General features: G+C 44.1%; 1 long non-coding RNA gene across 1 annotated transcript; it reads left to right on the forward strand.

Moving 5' to 3' along the window:
- The first annotated feature begins 19,377 nt into the window (after window positions 1-19,377).
- LOC102081004 (uncharacterized) lies at window positions 19,378-20,543 on the forward strand. Its single transcript, XR_268445.4, has 3 exons — window positions 19,378-19,489; window positions 19,586-19,696; window positions 19,776-20,543. It is a non-coding gene; the product is annotated as an uncharacterized LOC102081004 (long non-coding RNA).
- The last annotated feature ends 272 nt before the right edge of the window (window positions 20,544-20,815 follow it).

The raw sequence follows: 20,815 nt of genomic DNA on the forward strand, positions 1-20,815 counted from the left end.
GTTCTCAGTCATCAAGGTCATCGTAGTCTAAGGAGCTTCACCTCTTAGCTTCTCGGATAAGAGGTAAAACGTCTTCAAGCAACTTAAAGAAGTCCAGACAGTTTTCTTTCTATTTATTATTTATTATTTATTTATTTATTTTCTTTCTATTTCTATTTCTTTCAATTACTGTTTGTTTTAATCAAAGAAGTGGGGACAGAGCATCTCCTTGGTGGATCCTGCACTTGATGGTAGAGATCGTTTCTTGGATGTCTGCCACTGTGATGGTTACTGGAACCTGTTCAGGGAGGTTGCTGTGGTCTGCTCTTAGATCCACTGAGCATTGCTGTTATGGGTTGTTTCCTTCTCCCATATGCTCTTCCAGTATTCCTCAGTCTCCAGCCTTGGTGGTGCTGTTCTCATATTGTTCCCTTGCCACTGAGAGTACACCTTGGCTGGTTCTGTGGAGAACAGCTGGTTTGTTCTCCTGCCTTCTATCTCTCTGGTGTATCTCTTCAAGCAGCTAGCCAAGGCCACGAGTCTTTGCTTGGCAGGTTCCAAGGCCGCAATCGGTTCCAAGATTGCACCTTTCTGCAGCTCGGATAATTGGCTAACCTCTCTCTGCGTAGTCTCCTTCGCCATGGAGGGCACTGCCCCTTGTGGCTGTTCAACTTGTAGCCAAATATCTCACTGATCAGTGCTGCCGTAGTGTAGATCAGCTTGTTAGTCTTGATAATGGTGGTGGTAGGTATCGTCCGTACTGCTGCATTCACATCATCTAGCAGATCTTCTGAGGGTACTTCACGTAGTGTTGGTAACTGGCTACGGAAGATCTATGTTTCAATTTTAGCCATGATCCTATCTTTCAGGTCAGTTCCTCTTGCACTCATCGATCCTTCTTCTATTCTTCTTACAAAGATGAAATTTTGCCCGACCAAAGAATTCAAGACTCTAAAAAAACCCCAAAAACCTGAAAGTGTAAAACGTAAAAAAAATTAAATAATAAATTATGAGGACTGAAAATCCTCACAGAGCAGCCTGGTGTATGTGTATGAGTCAGTCTGGAGATATCAGATATGAATGAACACTGTCTGCAGTCACTCCATCAATCTCTCTATTTTCAGATCCTGAGGAGGTCACTTATCGTCAGGTGATCATCAAAAGCAAGAAAAATGCTGGCAAGAGGACAGGTAACCATACCAAGATAGCAAGGAAACATTGAAACAATGTTGAGTCAATATCAGGCGACGTCATTGAATCAACGTTGAAGTGTGACGTTGACCCAACGTCACTCTTGCACCCATTTTTAACGTTGAAACAACGTCAGGTTTTGATGTTGAATCAATGTTGAAACCTGACATTGATTCGACGTTATATTTTCTAACACTGTTGACATTGAAACAATGTCAGATTCTGATATTGAAACACTGTTGAGCTATGGTGTTGATTTTCCACCTCTTTCGCACAGTTGCTTTTTATTGAAAAAAACAAAAAAGGTCAATAGACATGTATCATTTGCAAAATACTTTATTAAAAGACAAAGTTTCCTATTTACATTTCTATGTTTCACGTCACTTTTTATTATTTACTCCGGGATGGGGATGGATGATGTGCGTCCTGCGCGCCACCCGTACGATCTGGAGCATATCTGAGCCATTTCTGGACTGCTTGAGCAAAGACCAACTCAGACATAGAGTTCGCCCCTACCTGCTGCGCAAGGCCATCTAGGACAAAAATAGACACACACACAAAAAAACAAAGACAAAAAAAAGGGAATTAGAGCACATGAATAAGCTCTTGTTAATTGTCTTCAGCAGGGAGAAAGTATGTAAACTCCTAGGCTGATAAACATGAAAGTCACCAGGCGGAAATCAGCAAACTGCCGCATTTGATTCCCAAAGAGCTATAAGCTGAAAATGTGATATGTCTTAGCATGGTGTGCCGTGTATCCTTTAAAAAAAAAAGAAAAAAAAGAAAACATGGGTCCTCGGGCTGTACAAAGTGTACAACCCGAGGACAAAACAAGCCGAAGACCAAGACTCCATCTCCAGATTAACCGGACATGAAAGTCTTGTTATTAAGAAAGACAAAGTAATATAGCAAAAAACAGACATAGGAAATGTGAAACGCACCCAGCACATCAATTGATCCCTTTATTGTTCACTTTAGGCTCATAAAACTACAATAAATGTTAAAACTTACCAAATATGCATCTGCACAGCGCTGTCTCTTTAAATGCCCTTTTTTGCTTTGTCTGGTCCTTTGTTTTTTCCCTGCCCAGTTGAGTACAGAGGCCAGCTCCTTTGTAATGGCATAAACCATTACACGGCAGACTCGCACCTCCAGTGTGGTCCAGCAGCACCAATCAACGCAAAGCGTCTCACCTATAGACACATTTTAAGAGATGGAATTAGCGTGTCTCATGTCTTAAATGTGTATGCAAGTGCTTGTGTGTTTACTTCATGTAATTGATGATAGAAACATGTCATTTAGTTTTCCCTAAAGCCTGATTTTCAAGTCATACAAAGAATAAACCAAAGTATTGGCAGTACAATGTATTTCTATTCCCTTTTGTTGGATATTCATTTGTTAGTTCTTGTAACTGCTAAAAGTGTTTACTAGTTTTTGCCTGTCACATATATTTGTTATACCATGTAAACTGTGAAATTCCAAGATTTTCAAACTTGCCTTGTAACAGTGGCCTCACAGAGTCTCTGGAATCTACAGGAAAAAAAATCACAACAAGATGACATTCAGGAGTATAAACTGGGGGGGGGGGGGGGGGGGGGGGGGGGGTTAGATAAGAGTACAATGACATTGTGATGCAGCTTTAAAGCTTTTTTAAAAGCATACCATCTATAGGGAAGACATCAGACTCTGCATGCTGGCGAGATCGCAAAGCTGTGTCGGTTTGTGCCGGAGTGGCGAAAGGTGCCGGAAGCTGGGTGGGGCATTATGATGGTTGCTATCAGTGGGCTGGGGGGCAGACTGCGGAGTGATGAGGGCTGTTTAGAAAAAGATAATTTTTTTAAGTATTTAAGAATACAGACAACTTGTCAGAAAAGTTTCCTCGTGTCAGACACAGATATGTACACAGACACTAGACAGTATTTTATTACCTGGTATTTTCACTCGAGGGGCCTGGGGAAAACGTTTTTTTGTAGGTTGCTCATCCTCTGAGTCCGTATATGTGTACAGGGGATTTGGTCTAAAGAAAAGAAATTAAAAACGGTCTTAAGTAATTGTAAATATGCTTTTGGCATATTGTTTCCTAAAGTTAGTTTGATTTCTAACAACACACACAGGAAACAGAGACGTGCAAGAAGGTACAGTATACAATGAATTTTTGAAGTGCACAAGTGTACACGGCTTTGCATTTTTAAAAAGTTTACAAACTTCCACTTTTTGGACTATATTATGTGGTGATATTGCAGTATGCAAGCACCACAGGTATGTACAAAAGACAAGATTATAAATTCTTAACAATCAAAGATATGTTTGTGAATAAAAAGGTTTTACTTGTGCTTTCTTTTAAGCCTGGTCTGTGTTTCTTCTTCGGACTGAAGGTCAGACGTATCACAGCGTTCACGTGGATATCTCTGACGACTGCGTTCTGCTTCGTGAAATGTGCCTGGAAATACAAACACAACGTACGGCCAGACATACATTACGTGTGGACAAAAGGTGCAAACGCATAGAAAAATCAGCGGTTTCAAAAATACGCTGGTACGTGTGGACGTAGCCTTATTCATTATTCAAGGCACAAACGGAAAGTCATGTACGCGTGCAACGTACAGTCACGTGGGCATGCCGCGTGAGCATTCAAACTGAGTCTAAAGTTTTCGTGTGCGAATTGAAGCGAGTGCTCTCCAATCATCAAAAGTAACAAAGTCATTGAACACGTTTATACAGTTAACTTTACGTTTATCAATCATATATCACAGATTTAGAATTTTTTGTAGTACTAAGCAACTACAGGGCGAAAGTCTGGGTCAAGCGCCGAGGCGACGGCAAGAACAAAGGAAAACTCGAAGCGTTAAAGCTAGCTTTGTAAGGGAATATAACGAAGAAATTATGAAACGAAAATGTTTTCTTTGTTGATATACTTTGTTCGCAGTGCAATTTATTTGTTGCCGGATTGCAAGAAGTAGACACAATTTCGGGCTCCCACATTTTGTGGGAGCAACGTAAATAACAGTAAAAAAAACTCGTTAATGTACAACATTAACGAGTTTTTTACTGTTATTCAAATGCAAACATGGAAATAACGAGTAGGAAAAAAAAATCATTCATTCTTACCTTATACTAATCGTGGTGCAGGCCAGTGCAGTGCATGAACTGATGCCTTCTCCAGTCAATTCCGCTGAGAGTAAATCAAATGTCCCGCTCTACTGTAGAAGACAATGAATACCTGGGGGGATGTACCAATGTGAGAGGGGTGCTGCGGAATAGTCCAAGTGATCGCTGCTTTAATTTCCCGGTCAACTATACATAAATTGCACGTAGACACGATTTTTTAAAGCTGGTGAACTAGACCAAGTCATTGATAACAAATGAACATTAAATCTACTTTCTCTGGTACTTTATACCTGATCAGTTGCAATGCAATTTAATGCTCAACTACAAATCGATGGTTTTTGATGGTGACCGGAGCCGAATGATCGTCAACTATAAATAGACGTTTTCTCGACGTTGTTGTTGTCACCTGGTCGACTATAAATAGATCAAATATCAATGACAAAAAAACAACGGTGAATCAACATCGTTACAACGTCTCTATAGTAAGACCGTCGGTTTACCACAGTATTTCAATGTTGTTACAACATTGGCATTTCAACCCCGACCATATACGACGGTTCGGATGAAAAATCAACATAGATTCAATGTCGTCTTGCTATCTGGGTAGTAACCACTACACTGACACAGCATGGCACACTCGCCACAATTTAATTCAATTTTATTTATACAGCTCCAAATCACAACAAGAGTCACCTCAAGGCGCTTTATATTGTAAGGTAGACCCAACAATAATACATGCAGAGAAAACCCCAAGAATTGTATGACCCTCTACTCCTTCCCAAAAACTTCTGATCCAGCCCTAACTATATGATTTAGCAAAAAGGAAAGTTTGAAGCCTAATCTTGAAAGTAGAGATAGTGTACTGAATCCAAACTGGAAGCTGGTTCCACAGAAGAGGGGCCTGAAAATTGAAGGCTCTGCCTCCCATTCTACTTTTAAATACCCTAGGAACAACAAGTAGGCCTGCAGTGTGAGAGCGAAGTGCTCTAATAGGGCTTTGGAGCGTGATGTCACTGGAGGTGGGCCACGCCCCCTTCCGCCATGACAGTAGGCTAGACACAGGATACAGCTTCAGCTATGGTTCGTACGTGTTGTGTTATCAGTTGCAACGTTTGATCACACGATCGTGAAGGCAAGAAGCTGGATAACGGGCTCTCTTTTCATCGTTTTTCAACCTGGAGGCAACGTGAGGGATCCCATGTATCCGATATTACTAAACAAAGACGTCAGGCTTGCATTGCAGCGGTGAGACGAGCAGATCGAGTTCTGTGCAATCCCCAGCTTTTTGTTGGTTTGGTCTCCGCATCTTCTTTCCGGTGAGTTCTAAATTAATTCATATCACTATTAAAAAGCTTTTAGTGTTATTTTCAATGCGCTGAGGTCATAATGACCAAGATGGCGCCGAGTATGGCAGCCTCGTCGCGAGCTCCCCCAAGCAACAGCTGTTTTTTGTGTTTAATTTTACTTTTCCTTTGTTTTTTCACGAGTAGCACATGTCTCCTTGTCTACGACCGACAAACCTTACTGGATATAAAAGACGGACTTTCTCATCACTTTCCGGAGTTCAAGTTTTGCAACACGGACCCTCCGTTTGCAGACCCCCATTCATCTCACCTGAGACGCCTTTGTTCTGGGCCCGTGGAGGCCGCAAACGCCGACGCAGAGGGAGAAGATCTGGCGTTCTGGTTCGACTGAGACGGCGCACTAACAGACCACCATTACCCAGCTTATTACTGGCTAATGTGCAGTCTCTGGAGAACAAGCTGTGCGAGCTTCGGGCACGGATCTCATTCCAGCGAGAGATGCGGGACTGCTGCGTGATCTGCCTCACAGAAACCTGGCTATCGGACAAGGTACCGGACTCCGCAGTACAACTACTGGGGTTCTCTGTGCACCGCGCGGACAGGTCACAGGATCTTACTGGGAAAAGCAGAGGCGGTGGTGTGTGTTTCATGATCAACAACAGCTGGTGTGATTATGCCAACGTGCACCCGGTCAAATCATTCTGCTCACCGGACCTGGAGTACCTGATGGTTAAGTGCCGGCCATTCTGGCTACCGAGGGAATTTACAGCAGTGATTATCACGGCTGTTTACATTCCCCCACAAGCCGACACTGACCGAGCACTCAGGGAACTGTACAGCGCGATCAGCAGTGAGGAAACCTCACACCCAGAGGCGGCGTTTATCACGACCGGGGACTTTAATAAGGGTAACCTGAAGAAAGTCTCACCAAAACTCCACCAACACATCCATTTCAACACTCGTGGAGACCGGCTTCTTGACCACTGCTACACCTCTTTCCGGGATGCGTACAAAGCCCTCCCCCGCGCCCCATTCGGCCAATCAGATCACCGCTCCATCCTGCTTCTACCCGCCTACAGGCAGAAGCTGAAACAGGAAGCTCCAACCCTGAGGGCGGTGCATCGTTGGTCGGACCAATCGGAGTCTACGCTGCGGGACTGTTTTGATCACGCGGACTGGGAAATGTTTCACGTGGCTGCTAAAGACATCGATGAATACACAGACTCAGTCTGCGGATTTATCAGAAAATGCGTGGAAGATGTCGTCCCATCCAGAACAGTTAAATCCTTCCCAAATCAAAAACCCTGGATTAACGGAGATGTTCGCACGGCGCTGGCGGCACGGAGCACCGCTTTTGCCTCCGCGAACACATCGGACTACAAACACGCACATTACCAACTCCGGAAGACGATCAAAGCAGCCAAACGTGAGTACAGGGACAGGGTGGAGCAACAGTTTGACAACCCTCGGAGTATGTGGCAGGGACTAAACACAATCACAGACTTTAGAGGGAAAACCAGCACACCGCAGACCACGGCCTCTCTGTGTGAGGATCTAAACGTATTCTACGCTAGATTCGACACAGCGAACACCATGAGACCGGACAGTGTGCGCACCGCGGATGACGTCAGTGCGCACACTGTGTCTGAGGAGGATGTGCGGAAGTACTTCAGGAGAGTGAACCCACGCAAAGCTACTGGTCCGGACGGGATTCCCGGCCGCGTCCTCAAGTCATGCGCGGCTCAGCTGGCTGGAGTGTTTACACACATCTTCAACCTTTCCCTCTCTCTGTCTGTAGTCCCAGCCTGCTTCAAAATGGCCGCCATCGTCCCTGTACCCAAATCCTCCACCATCTCCTCATTGAACGACTGGCGACCTGTAGCCCTGACCCCTATCGTGAGCAAATGCTTCGAGAAGCTGGTCAGGGACTCCATCTGCTCCGCACTACCCGACTCACTGGACCCTCTACAGTTCGCATACCGCCACAACAGGTCCACTGATGATGCCATAGCCCTGACACTCCATGCTGCCCTGTCACACCTGGAGAAGAGAGACACGTATGTGAGAATGCTGTTTGTAGATTACAGCTCAGCATTCAACACCATCGTTCCCTCAAAGCTGGACAGGAAACTGCAGGATCTAGGACTGAGCAGCTCCCTCTGCAGCTGGATCCTTAACTTCCTGTCTGACAGACGCCAAGTGGTCAGACTGGGCAGCACCACCTCATCCCCCATCACACTGAACACTGGTGCTCCACAGGGGTGTGTACTGAGCCCTCTCCTGTACTCACTCTACACCTACGACTGCACGGCCACTAGAAACTCCAACATCATTGTGAAGTTTGCGGACGACACTACAGTGGTGGGTCTTATCACCAACGGTGATGAGACGGCCTACAGGGAGGAGGTCAGCGCCCTGACCCACTGGTGTCAAGACAACCATCTCACCCTCAACGTCGCAAAGACAAAGGAGCTGATAGTGGACTTCCGGAGGTGCAGAGGAGTACACACCCCCATCACCATCAACGGCGCCGCTGTGGAGAGAGTGAGCAGCTTCCGCTTCCTTGGTGTACATCTGGCTGAGGATCTTACGTGGTCAGTACACATAAACAAGACAGTGAAGAAGGCGCAGCAGCGCCTCTTCTTTCTCAGGAGACTGAAAAGATTCGGCATGAGCCCCCGCATCCTCAGGACCTTCTATCGCTGTGCCATTGAGAGCATCCTCACTGGATGCATCACCACCTGGTATGGCAACAGCACCGCTTACAACCGCAAAGCTCTCCAGAGAGTGGTGCGGTGTGCTGAACGGATAATTGGAGGTGAGCTTCCCTCCCTCCAAGACATCTACAGGAAGCGGTGCCTGAGGAAAGCGGGGAGGATCATCAAGGACTCCAGTCACCCCAGTCATAAACTCTTCAGACTACTTCCATCAGGAAGGAGGTTCTGCAGCATCCGGTCCCGTACCAGCAGACTGAGAGACAGCTTTTTCCACCAGGCCATCAGACTGCTGAACACGTCATAGACACCTCACCCTCACTACTGGAACTTCAACATTATGCACTCCATACTGTACATTAATGCCACTGTTTTGCACATACCAACCTCTGTATATTTTATATTTTATATATCTTATTTTATTGTTTACTCTATTTCATTTGTAAAACATGTATATACACACTCACACACACACACACACACGTAGAAAAACATATTTAGTACACACATTCAGTAATGTATATACCTTTATATATTGTACATATGTTTATTACTTTTTAGATTAACCATTTTTATATTTTGCTTGTTGCACGTTATTGTATTTTGCACAACTCTGTTGCTTGTGAAGCTCGCACACAAGAATTTCACTCGCATGTACTGTACCAGTGTACCTGCACATGTGACGTGACAATAAAGGTGATTTGATTTGATTTGATTTGAGATAATGAGATAAAACATGCTAATGTGTGATGCTGCAGAACTACGTCATGTCATCATGTCGACTGAGTAGCTTATGATTTAGCATTATTGCAGGCAAACCAGCATATGAAATGGATGTAACAAATCCAGACTGGGCACCAACACTGCTCATGGGCCTCTAAAAACATACTAAATTGCTCTCATTGTACACTAATCCGCACATAACTTCCAGATGAATCACACACCTGTCATGTGCACTAATTTTATCTTGTGCACTAATTTTATCTCTACCCGCTAGTTACCGCTAGTTACATTCTGGAAAAGTAGGAGACAAACATGCAAGAGAGACGGGACTTGCAGCAGAAAAGCCGATTAGCTGATTATTGATCAGTTTCGTGATTGAAGTAGCAACAGGAGAGGGAGGGGAGAGAATGAGAGAAGAAGAAACAGATGAAAGCGTAACGACAGAATAACTCCAGCTTTATGCCTTTTTTTTCATCCTAGCTGCAGTCAGGGAAAAATTGCGTTTATTTTCAGCTCAATACGAAACGCGTAATATTAACTCTGAATACCAGAGGATTCCGTTTTTTACGGGATGGTTGGCAACTCTACTAACTAACCTTATGAATAGTTTCTATAACCAGCTGTATAGAAACTCCATCATGTTAGCTAGTACGCAGTACGAGTTATTGTATCTGACTGTAAAAAGTCAGCATAACGAAAATAAACTCCACCTAAACTTGGTTTATATCAGACCCTGATAGACTGCAGGTCATAACTTCTTACCTGAAGTTCAGTTCACCTGACACGCGGACCGGCGGCCGCCTTGGGTCTCTCCTTCTCCGCCCCCCCTTTCCCTCATCCACCTGCTGGCCTCCACCACTTGCTAATTCTATTGACTCTGTGAAAGCTACGCCATAGCCACTACCAAACAATTGAGTTATTTTTACACATCTGCCAGCATCTGTCCAATCCGCCACCTTTCACTGTTGACACCGTTACGGAAAAAAAAGACAAAAACAAAAAAACATCGGCCCATAAAAATGATAAATTACCATCGGCCCACCAGGCAAATGCCCGGTATGCCCGATGGCCAGTCCAGCTATGGACCCACCAAAGCAACACTCAGCTCACCTCATTCCAGGCGCTTGTCTGCTGGAGACCATGAGCCTTGTTAGTCACACATTAGCACCGTGGTAGGAAACAGCCTCCATCATTTCATTACATCTGAATTTGGACTGTTTCCCTCTGGATGAGAACCAAGTCTGTCAAATCTATTGATCCAACACAAACTATCAAACACATTGGCTCACAGTCAGATTGGCTTTGTATGGATGGTGTAACAGGGGCTGGGAAAGGATGCTGAAAGCTGAATATAATACAGAACAATAACAGGACATATAATCATGTAGAAACATGATCTTCAACAGGCACACTTCTATTATTCATGATCACAAAGAACTTGTGCAGCCCTGATATCAGCCCTAATATATGAGTGTGTTTGCCCAAAGATTGAAACAGCATCAACATGACAGCTGTAAGAAATCTTCTCTCAGCCTTGTTTGGCAGAAGATCCCTGCAACAAAGATTGTAGCTGAAAGATGACGTGTGTAAAGTTTGTCTTTGGGAGGGTTGAGGCTGTTTTTAGACCTTTGATAGTTTCAATCCAGTTCTGAAAGACAGAAATAAAAACAACATCATTAAGATCAGATCATGGAGCTGTTTCCTGCCTTGTTTCTAGCTTCACATTACAAGACTTTACTACAATAAAGATGCTAACATGTATCTGTAGCAACAACATCATTGAATCTAGAACAACTGGAGCCAAACCAGTGGCTCTGCTGGGATCACTGGTGAGCCAACACTTCCTTGTTGGATGCAGATTTCAGGGCTTCCTGTTGCTCCTCCGTTATAACTGTTCTCTCTTCTCAACACATGATGACACAAAGGAATCAGCAGTGATGAAGATGATGCTGAAGCACACATTTCACACATATAACAGAGCAGTCCAGTTACACACACCTCTGCTTGACATTAGGCCTCAAACAAAGACACAAAACACTAACTTGACTCTAAATAGAAGAAACTGGCAGCTTTTTCTGTTCTGTGCTTATATTTGACACACATGCTTCTCTTTGTGCAAACACACATCGCACTATAAGGGTAACCTAGCACACAATGATTGGACAGCACAGTGATGATGCTGGGAGATCCTATACGAAGCAACACAGAAACACTGAGAACTTTAAACATTGATTATATTGAGATAAGCAGCCGACCCAGTCTAGATAAAGGCGAGCAGCTGGGACCGCTGCTGCACCAAAAACAGGTTTCAGTGTTTCCATGTGTGTGTGTGTGATGTCTTTACTTATACTGGTCAATAGACTTTAGTCAACACATGATTGAAAGGTGTTACACATGAAATAAAAACAGTGTTTCATCTTTATTCCTCTGAAGCAGCTGCATTATAACCAATCTGCTCCTTTGTGGCCTTTAAAACAGCTTAAATAACTGTTGTTATATTCGTTTCTGCTCCTCTTGGACAGACGACTCTTGAAAAGACATTTTTGAATTTCAATGTGACTTTAACTGGATAAATATGGGATATATAAACGTCCCTCTGCAACAAACTGATTCCAGCTTCTACCTCATGATAGGAATGTTTTTGTGGCTCAAGATGACCTGATATCTTTCATGATGGAGACATTTGACACATGTTTCACATATTATAGACCAACAAGTTATTCATAGCAGTTTAAATACGGGGAGTCACTTTTGGGCCCAGCAGATAAAACAGAGCCAATATTTGCTTCTTTATTTAAGTGACGTGTGTCACAGATGTGACCTAGTAAAGTGTAGCTGAACATTAGTAACGTTATTAACACTCTCAGCTGGTCCTTGTTCCAGACCTGAAGATCCTCTTCTTTCATTCAGCAGCAGCTTCAGGTCTCTGATGGTCCAGGCTTGTTGTTGGGAAACAGCCCTGCTGGGATGATGGTGTCCTCACAGAAACAGTCAGTGATGCTGTTGATCTCCATCACAGAGCACGTCCCAGTCTGCAGTCTCAGTCCTGCAGGGCCTCGCTGGCTTCCTGACTCCACCCAGTCAACAACAGGAAGTGTTTGCAGGAACAAAGTGAGGCTGTGGTCAAACAGGAGTTTTTATCTCCTGGCTCTGACTCTCACTGCGGCCCCGCTGCTGTGTCAACATGTGTTTGTGCTAAACAATGATGGAAAGTGTTATAAATGACTTGTTGGCCTCTGATCTGTCACAAACAGCTGAAACGTGTCTCTCATGAGTCACATGAAGGTTTCTGACAGAAAGGACAAAAAGTAGCTGCAGTCAGTTTGTGTCATTTTTATATTTATTCATCTGGGAGAAAAATCTGAGGGACATTAAAATGTGTTTTTCAACAGAGACAAGAACATAAATATAACGTCACAGGTAAATGAACATATTTCAAGTAAACAGCTGGACTGATCAGGTCCAAACACAGAGTGATCAACAAACAGCTGTCATATCTTTATATATAAGCTCTTTATAAATCCTGTTCACTGCAGTCTGTTTACTAATAATGTCAAACTGTTAGAAACACAGAAACATCAGAATCGTCTTTGTTGACATAAAGCTGTCTGGGATCCTTTGTTGTTCTTTTGATGCAGAGTTACATTATAAATATAAAGAGTTATTTCAGAGTCTCATCAGTTTTCCTGCATGTCTTTATTGAACACATCAGCAGGGCTGAAGCTCTCATGTTAAACACACACTGATCTATGGACACGTTCATGTGTTTCTAACAGCATCATAACCAGGCTGTTATCAGCTGCACTAACATGATGTCACACACACTGAATGTAACAGTGACAGTTTACATCATCACCAGTGTTGGGACTAACGCGTTATTAAGTAACGCGTTACTGTAACTACGTTATTATTGTGGTAACGAGCACGGTAACTAGTTATTATGCCAAAACCAGGAACGCGTTACTCGTTACTGGGATTTAGATAGGCTCGTTACTCGTTACTTCGTGTGGTGGATATCGCGGAGCTTCCACAGATTCAATAACATTAGCAAGTGGTGGAGGCCAGCAGGTGGATGAAGGAAAAGGGAGGCAAGAGGAGAGACCCGACGCGGCCGCCGGTCCGCGTGTCAGGTGAACTGAACTTCAGGTAAGAAGTTATGACCTGCAGTCTATCGGAGTCAGATATAAACCAAGTTTAGGTGGAGTTTATTTTCGGTATGCTGACATTTTCGTACTGCGTGCTAGCTAGCATGACGGAGTTTCTATACAGCTGTGTGGGTGCTATGTTACTGATGTTGAACTTTATTTTGTTCATACGGTTAATTATTAGAGTTGCCAACCGTCCCGTAAAAAACAGAATCGTCTGGTATTCAGAGAAAATATTACGCGTTTCGTACTGAGGTGAAAAGGAACAGTTTGTCCCGGACTTCAGCTACAATGAAAAAGACACAAAGCTGAAGCTGCACAGCTGCCTCTTCTTCTCTCATCCTCTCCTGTTTCTACTTCAATCACGAAACTGATCAATGATCAGCTGATCGGCTTTTCTCTCTTGTTTGTTTATCGCCCACTTTGCGCCAGAAAGAGGAAACCAGCGGATGTCGCGTTAAACAACAGCAGCACGTTTAAGCTTGATCAGCTGTTGTTAGAATGTATTTAATATTAATTTCTAGTATCAGCTGATGTTTGCTGGAGCCACAGCTGTAAAGCTGCTGGTCATGATATCGGTTTGGTTATCTGGTGAGAGGGAAACATGCAGATGAAACCAGGAGATGTCCTTACTGAATCATCAGAGCTGAACAGGTGATGGAGAAACAGGTTTACCTTTTAGGTGACATGAATGAGTTGAAGGGAAGTTATGAACTGTTTCTGAGAGACAAATAACACCAGGATCCTTTTCTACGTAGCTGACAGCTGGTAACTGTGCAGGGGCGGATCTAGCAAAGTGTTGCCAGGGGGCCAGGTAGGGCATTAACAGGGAAAGGGGGGCACAAAGAAATACTTTTCTTTATTATTCTCATTTAAAATGTCTCGCTTTAAAAAAAAATAATTATCTGAGTCTTACAACAAACAATTGATAGATTGATACATATATACCATCAGAACAGTGTACATCACTGTCACAACAGTGTTTATTTTCATTCAAAGGCTTTATGATTTTTCCTATAATGGTGGGCCGGTCTCTAGTCAAATTCCCCGGGACGATTGTTTTGTCCCAGTCCAGCTCTGTATGCAGCTCATCTGCAGTCTGGTGTTACCTACATCTTCCTATTCAGAAGGCAGAATTTCCAAGTTCTGAGTACAATCAAAAGCACCACGACTGCAGTTTTTGTGTTGGATGTAAAAAGCGCACATGACGCTGTGACGTAGGCTAGAGTCATGGCGGCGGTCAACGACGGTCCAGGCGTGGGATTTCTCTCGTGGAAATGTGCACATTATTTTTTCCTTTCTATTGGTAGGTGGCACAGTGCACTTGTGGCAAGTAAGCAAGCTAGAAGACTGGCACTCTGTCTGGGTATCCAGTTACGGAAGCAACACATTAACAAGAGAATTCTGAGTAAAACCAAAGTTACTTTCCCTAGTAACTAGTTACTTTGAAAGTAACGAGTAACTTGAAGTAACTGAGTTACTTTTTTAGAGAAGTAACTAGTAATGTAACTAAGTTACTAATTTAAAGTAACTTACCCAACACTGATCATCACACAATCAGCTGTGATTGTTTCACTGTCATCAAACTAGTCAACAGGAAGTAGAATCAATAGAAACCAATCATTTACTGACAGCATGTCTGATGGAAATCAGTGCAGATTATGTATGAAGTCTAACTGCACACAGTAACTGTGTTACAATAAGGACTTAACAGCGCCCTCTGCTGGAGTGTTTCAGTACTGCGTTAACTAGAATACACCACCTCCTCCTCCTCCTCACACCACCTGCTACAGCTCTACTCTTCTATGACTACAGTCATCCACAGCACTGATGTGAGGTCACATGGTTCATATGTAAGGAGCACAGAGACGTGCTAGCAGCTGACCTCAGGTCAGTTTAATGACTGTGAGCAGCAGCTGTGTTCTTGTCACTGTGACAGGGAGACACTCTCAGACACAGCGCTCATGTCAGCTTGTTCTCATGCAGGAGGATCAGGAGCTCCATGTTTGTCTTCATGTTTGAATCATGATGTGTTTGTGCCATCAGAGTCTGTCATGAGTACTCAGGGTTTCACAGCAGCTCTTCTGGATGCTGACGAGGACTCCAACCTCATGTTTCACCTCTCTGAGCTTCTGATGTCTGTGAACACTCGTGTTTCTTCTCTGGGCTCATCTGGACAAAAACACCTTTCTGTGTTTGGCTCCAGCCTCATTGTGACTGACAGGAAGTGTGTTATCCATGAGCTTCTTTGTTTCCTGCTGTGTTTCCTGTCTGTGGACAAACACGAGTGTTTCAGCTGAGGACTTGGTTCCTTCCACCTGTCCATACAGGACATCACGCTGTCTTTTCTCTTTAAATGCAGCTCCAGGTCCTTCCACGTGCTGCTCTGTATTTGTGCAGTTTGTAGTGTGTCCTGGGAAACGTAGCACACATGGTGTTCTTCTGCTGTTTCCTCCTTTCACTGAGTGTGAAACACTGACGCTGTGCTGTTGTTCACAGAGCTGATTCTAGCTGCAGCTGGACTCTGTCATCTAACTGAATGTGTTGGTGCTGATCACGGGGCTCTGAGGGGGGAGCAGCAGGAGGACTCTGGATGCTGACGTCAGTGTATCTGTGGAAGCTCACACAGCGTCTCTGTCATTCAATATTGTGCTATATATTGTATCTATGCAAAGATGAACAGACTGTGTGTTCACTGGTCTCTGTGCTGCTGACTGCTTTGCTGCAGCTCTGATGTCATCATCACTCCCTCCTCCACCCTCAGCAGTCCCAGCATGCTGCTGTGGTGCACCCCACCCTCACTCTACACCTGAGCCATAGACCACACCCTCCACCTCAATATACACCACAGTTTTCTCTGCTATGGAAATGAGATCAGGAGGAAATCATGATTATTATTATTTAATAAATGCTCACATTAATGTGGGCTTATTTGTTTCATATTAGAAACATTAGTCGAGTGTTTTTAGTATAAAATGGTGAAAGTCCCTCTTTTTGCTCCTCCCCTCACCTGTGGATGGACGGTGCTGTTACCGTGGTGACAGCTTGGATGTGTTTCAGTCCTGCCTGGTTATCACTGCAGGAATCTTTACTTTCACATTTATTACAGGTAATAACTCTGATTTTTCTGTGTATTATGAACTAAATGTATCCTGATACACACAGAGATGGATGAGCAGAGGTCACATGATGAAAGAACAAACATGGAGTCTTTGATTTATTTAGATATTTATTGATGAATGCAAACAAACCCTGACACTGAACCATCGTCCAGCAGAACAAACCTGATCACATGACCTGCTGACCCAAACAGTGAAAAGCTCCATGGCAACAACAACAAACAGCCTCACATATGTTAACAGAGGCTGTTAGAAGCACAGAGTCTTTACAGTCTTTCTCCTGTTTGTACACAGATCTCTGCACATCTTCATCACAGTTACTCACAGACGTGCAGAGTGTGTGGATATCAAAGCTAAGTTTCCACCATGTTTGTAGTCTGTACTGGGACTCATGGAGCATCTCTCTATGAGCCCTCAGTGCTTTAAACAGTGAGTCCCAGTTTAACCAGCAGCCTTCACACCACACATCACACAGACATGGAAACTTCAAACCCTCAGACTGAAGACACCATCAGAAATAAATAGATTGTGATGAAGATGAAGAACTGGACCAGTTTGCTGTGGTTTCTTCTGTTCCTGTCAGAAATAAGAGTCTGGCAGCACTTTGCTCTCCTTCCACATGTTTAAGGAGGAAGTGAAGAAGAGTGAGTGAGTCGTCTTCCTCTGTGGGCCCAACATCAGGCAGCAGCCACGGATTTGTAAAAACCCAGCACACTGCTTCAGAAACACTGAGTCCAGGTGACCAGAGTCATGTGATCAGTGAGGTCTTCACTCAGGACGTCACAGCTTCAGGACCTGATTCAGAGGTTTATAAGGACGTGGATCATTGGTGCTGATGTTGTGTGAGAGCTGGTGAACCATGGGGAACATAAATAACAACCAGGCCATCAGCAATTCTACCCCCAACTCTAAATCCTACATAATACACTATACATATAGTTATATAGGTTATAGTATGTTATATATAAACGCAGCTGAAGCAGTTTAATTTGTAGCTTCACGCTGCACTTCATATATTTGTCCACCAGATGGCAGCACAGAGGCCTGTGTTGGAAAGCTTTGAGTAATGAAGCGTTTTCAATCCAAGCTTCAGAAAGCTTCATGTGGTCATCAAGGAACCAACCAGGAAACATCTGCTGTGTGTAAAAACACCAACACAAGAATCCAGGATGAAGACAAGAAACTCAAAGCTCACACACTGTAACTCCGAAATGACAACACAGGCACGGCTTCTTCAAGACGGGCGCTTCGCTGCATTTATTGAACGCCGTGAAAACTACGAACATAAAACACAAAGGCTTTAAGCGCTTCAGTCTATCAAAAGTAACACTTGTGCTTTAACAACAAAAATTAGTCAGTGTGCTTTATTTAAACTGCAGCCTGTGAGACATTAACCCTCTCAGGCTCAAATTAACTTTTTGTTGCTAATGCACAACCAAGTCCTGCAGTGGTACTTCTGAGTAAAAAAAACTCATAAAATATGTATGTGGGGTAATCAGGTTGTTAGTTTTTAACTGTTGCAAATCGGCAACGCCTGCCCTGAGAGGGTAAAAGACCTCCAGGGTGTCTGGAGCATCTTTAACTTCCTGTTGGTTTGAATTTTGTTGTCATTTTTGTGGAAGGTGATCGAGTCCGGAGAGTTCAAAAAGAATCAGGACGAGTACGGACTCAGCGAGACAGGTCATCAACACTGGAAAAAACTGTGTGCTGTGTCTGCACACACACACACACACACACACACACACACTCTATGTGCAGCCTTCCTGTTCTCAGTTGTGGCCCCTTCGTACCCAACACTAGGCAGGAGGAGCACACTGAGGAGCGGTAAAAGGCCACAGCTGCTGCTTGGCCTTCTTTATCATGATGATGGTGTAGTGGGTCCAGGTGAGATCAGCTGAGATGTGAAGGGGGGGGGAGTGTGGAGCAGATGTTGACAATGATGACAATAATTGAACTAAAATCGCAATCAGAAGCATCAGGGTGGATAAATATAAGTTATATGTGTGTTATACAGTGTCTGCAAAGAAATGACACCGACCTCTTGTCACGTAGTGGCTGTGTGTAGGCAAGAGAGGACCCAAACACACGGCTCAAGACACGCGGGGATAAACTCAAAAGGCAGGTCTTTATTAACAGGAACACAAAGAGTCATACAAAACTATACTGGGAGAAAGCTAAGGCACACGGGAGACACAAGGGGACGCACACAACCATGAGGGACGACGTGACACGGAAAAAAGGGATACTCTGACATGAATACACAGAAGGTAATGAGGAAAGTGGAAGCACACGGGGAACACAGCTGAGGACAATTACTCATGACAGCGCGGGGAGGCAGAGGACATGAAGGAATACATGGGGGCATGAGGAGAACATAAAACACAAGGAGTGGGAACACGGTACCAGAGCAAACACCACAATATAAGCACAGACACAGGGAGAAACCAAACCGAACAATCCTAGAAACATAAAAAACAAAATACAAAACCACAGGAAAACAAAGAACACTGGGTCAAAATGACCCAGGACCATGACACCTCTCCCACAGGGGAATTGTAGAAAAGGGGAGAGGCCAAAGGGGTGCACTGTATTTATACGGTTGCACCAAAGAAGAAGAACAACAATGAGGAGGGGCTCTGACTGATAATGAATGTAGCTACAGGCTTGGAGGTTCTAAAAGTCAGGTATAAAGTGGCAAATAAAATTTGTGGTCTAGAACACATTTTGTGTAATTCTAACAATATGTAATCTATGACTGGGTTACACTCACAGCGCAGAAAGCAGCTCAGCTTTAAGCGTGCAAGTCCACCTGCACAGAGACTCTATGGCATCACGTTAGCGTCCTCTGAAGAGGAGACAAATCAGGGGGTGACCCTGGAGACGTTTTAGCTTTCAGCTGTCAGAAGCTAAAGCAGGGGTCCCCAATCCCAGTCCACGAGGGCCGGTGTCCCTGCAGGTTTTAGATCTCACCCTGGGTCAACACACCTGAATCACATGATTAGTTCATTACCAGGCCTCTGGAGAACTTCAGGGATGTCGAGAAGGTCATTTATCCATTTAAATCAGCTGTGATGGATCAAGGACACATCTTAAACCTGCAGGGACACCGGCCCTCATGGACTGGGATTGGGGACCCCTGAGCTAAAGGGAGCTCTTTGGAGGTGACCGGGTACACCTGCAGGAAGCCATGAAGGTGTTCACACCTGGTAACACCTGTGCTCAAGTGCTTTTTCAACTGTTTGCTTGTTTTATTGTTTTATACGTGACACAATTACAGTGTGTCTGTGTGTTTGTGTTTCCAGGCTGTGAAGGTGCTGAGGAGTTCAGACTTGAAGCCTTACATCATCTTCATAGCTCCGCCCTCCCAGGAACAACTTTGAGCCTTATTGGCTAAAGAAAACAAAAACCCCAAGGTGCTCGTCCATTTACTTTTGCCCATCAGCTGTGTTTATGCATGTGCGTCTCAGTACTACTGTGTGTGTGTGTGTGTAGCCCGAGGAGCTGCGTGACATCATCGAGAAGGCGCATGAGATGGAGCAGGGCTGCCGTCACCTGTTCAATTCCATCATCGTGAACACAGATCAGGACAAAGCTTTCAACGAGCTGCTGAGACTCATCAACAAGCTGGACATGGAGCCACAGTGTGTGTCCTGCTCCTGGCTGCGCTGAACACACACACACGTCTGGAGCTCGGGGCCGACGTCAGGACAGAAATCATCTGAGATTTTGAATTTAACTGGATCATAACTGTTCATGTATTTGTTATTAAAGACAGAATGAGTAGAATGAGCTAAGCGACCATAAAAACAATAAAATCATAAACGATGAACGTGACGGAGTAAATTCACACATCATCGAAAGGATGACATTACAAAGAGCTCAAATTATTTCTGTTGTTTTAGTGGGAATATGAACAATCTTGTCTCCACACATTTTATGACGCTCTGTGCCCCGCCCCACTGAGGCATTCTGGGATACCTGAGGGCGATACCTGGGATATTGAACAGACTTGGAGCAGCGAGTTTATAATCTTTTTTCTTTCTTTTCATGACACAAACTAAAGCTTTTGACCTTTGACCTTCTACTTACTTTGTTCACATTTTTAAACTTTTTCCTGGAATATTTATTCTGTAAATCGACACTGATGTCGCTGCATTAAAAGTTTTATTCTGAAAATCTCAGAGGTTTGTTTCCTGTTGCTGACTCTGAATCAGTTTATGAACACATTCTGACGTCAAACGGTTTTGGGATGTTTTCTCTTCCTCGTGTTTCTCTTGGAGTCGTGTTTATGTTGGACCTCACCGCCATCGGCGCTGCCTCGTCGTCATATAGTTTGTTTTTATTTGTTGTATAAACACACTCACCTGTCCAGGTGAGGCACCTCAGGAGGAAATGTGAAGATCAAACACTTTGGCTGCTGACTCCGCCCCCTCGGCCAGGCTGAGAGCGCAGACTTCCTGTCTGACTTTTACTGCACTTGTGATTGTTTTTGTAACAGCTGATTCTGTTTGACCTTTGACCCGGCGGCCTGC

Source organism: Oreochromis niloticus, linkage group LG16, assembly GCF_001858045.2.
Source record: "Oreochromis niloticus isolate F11D_XX linkage group LG16, O_niloticus_UMD_NMBU, whole genome shotgun sequence".
Lineage (NCBI taxonomy): Eukaryota > Metazoa > Chordata > Actinopteri > Cichliformes > Cichlidae > Oreochromis > Oreochromis niloticus.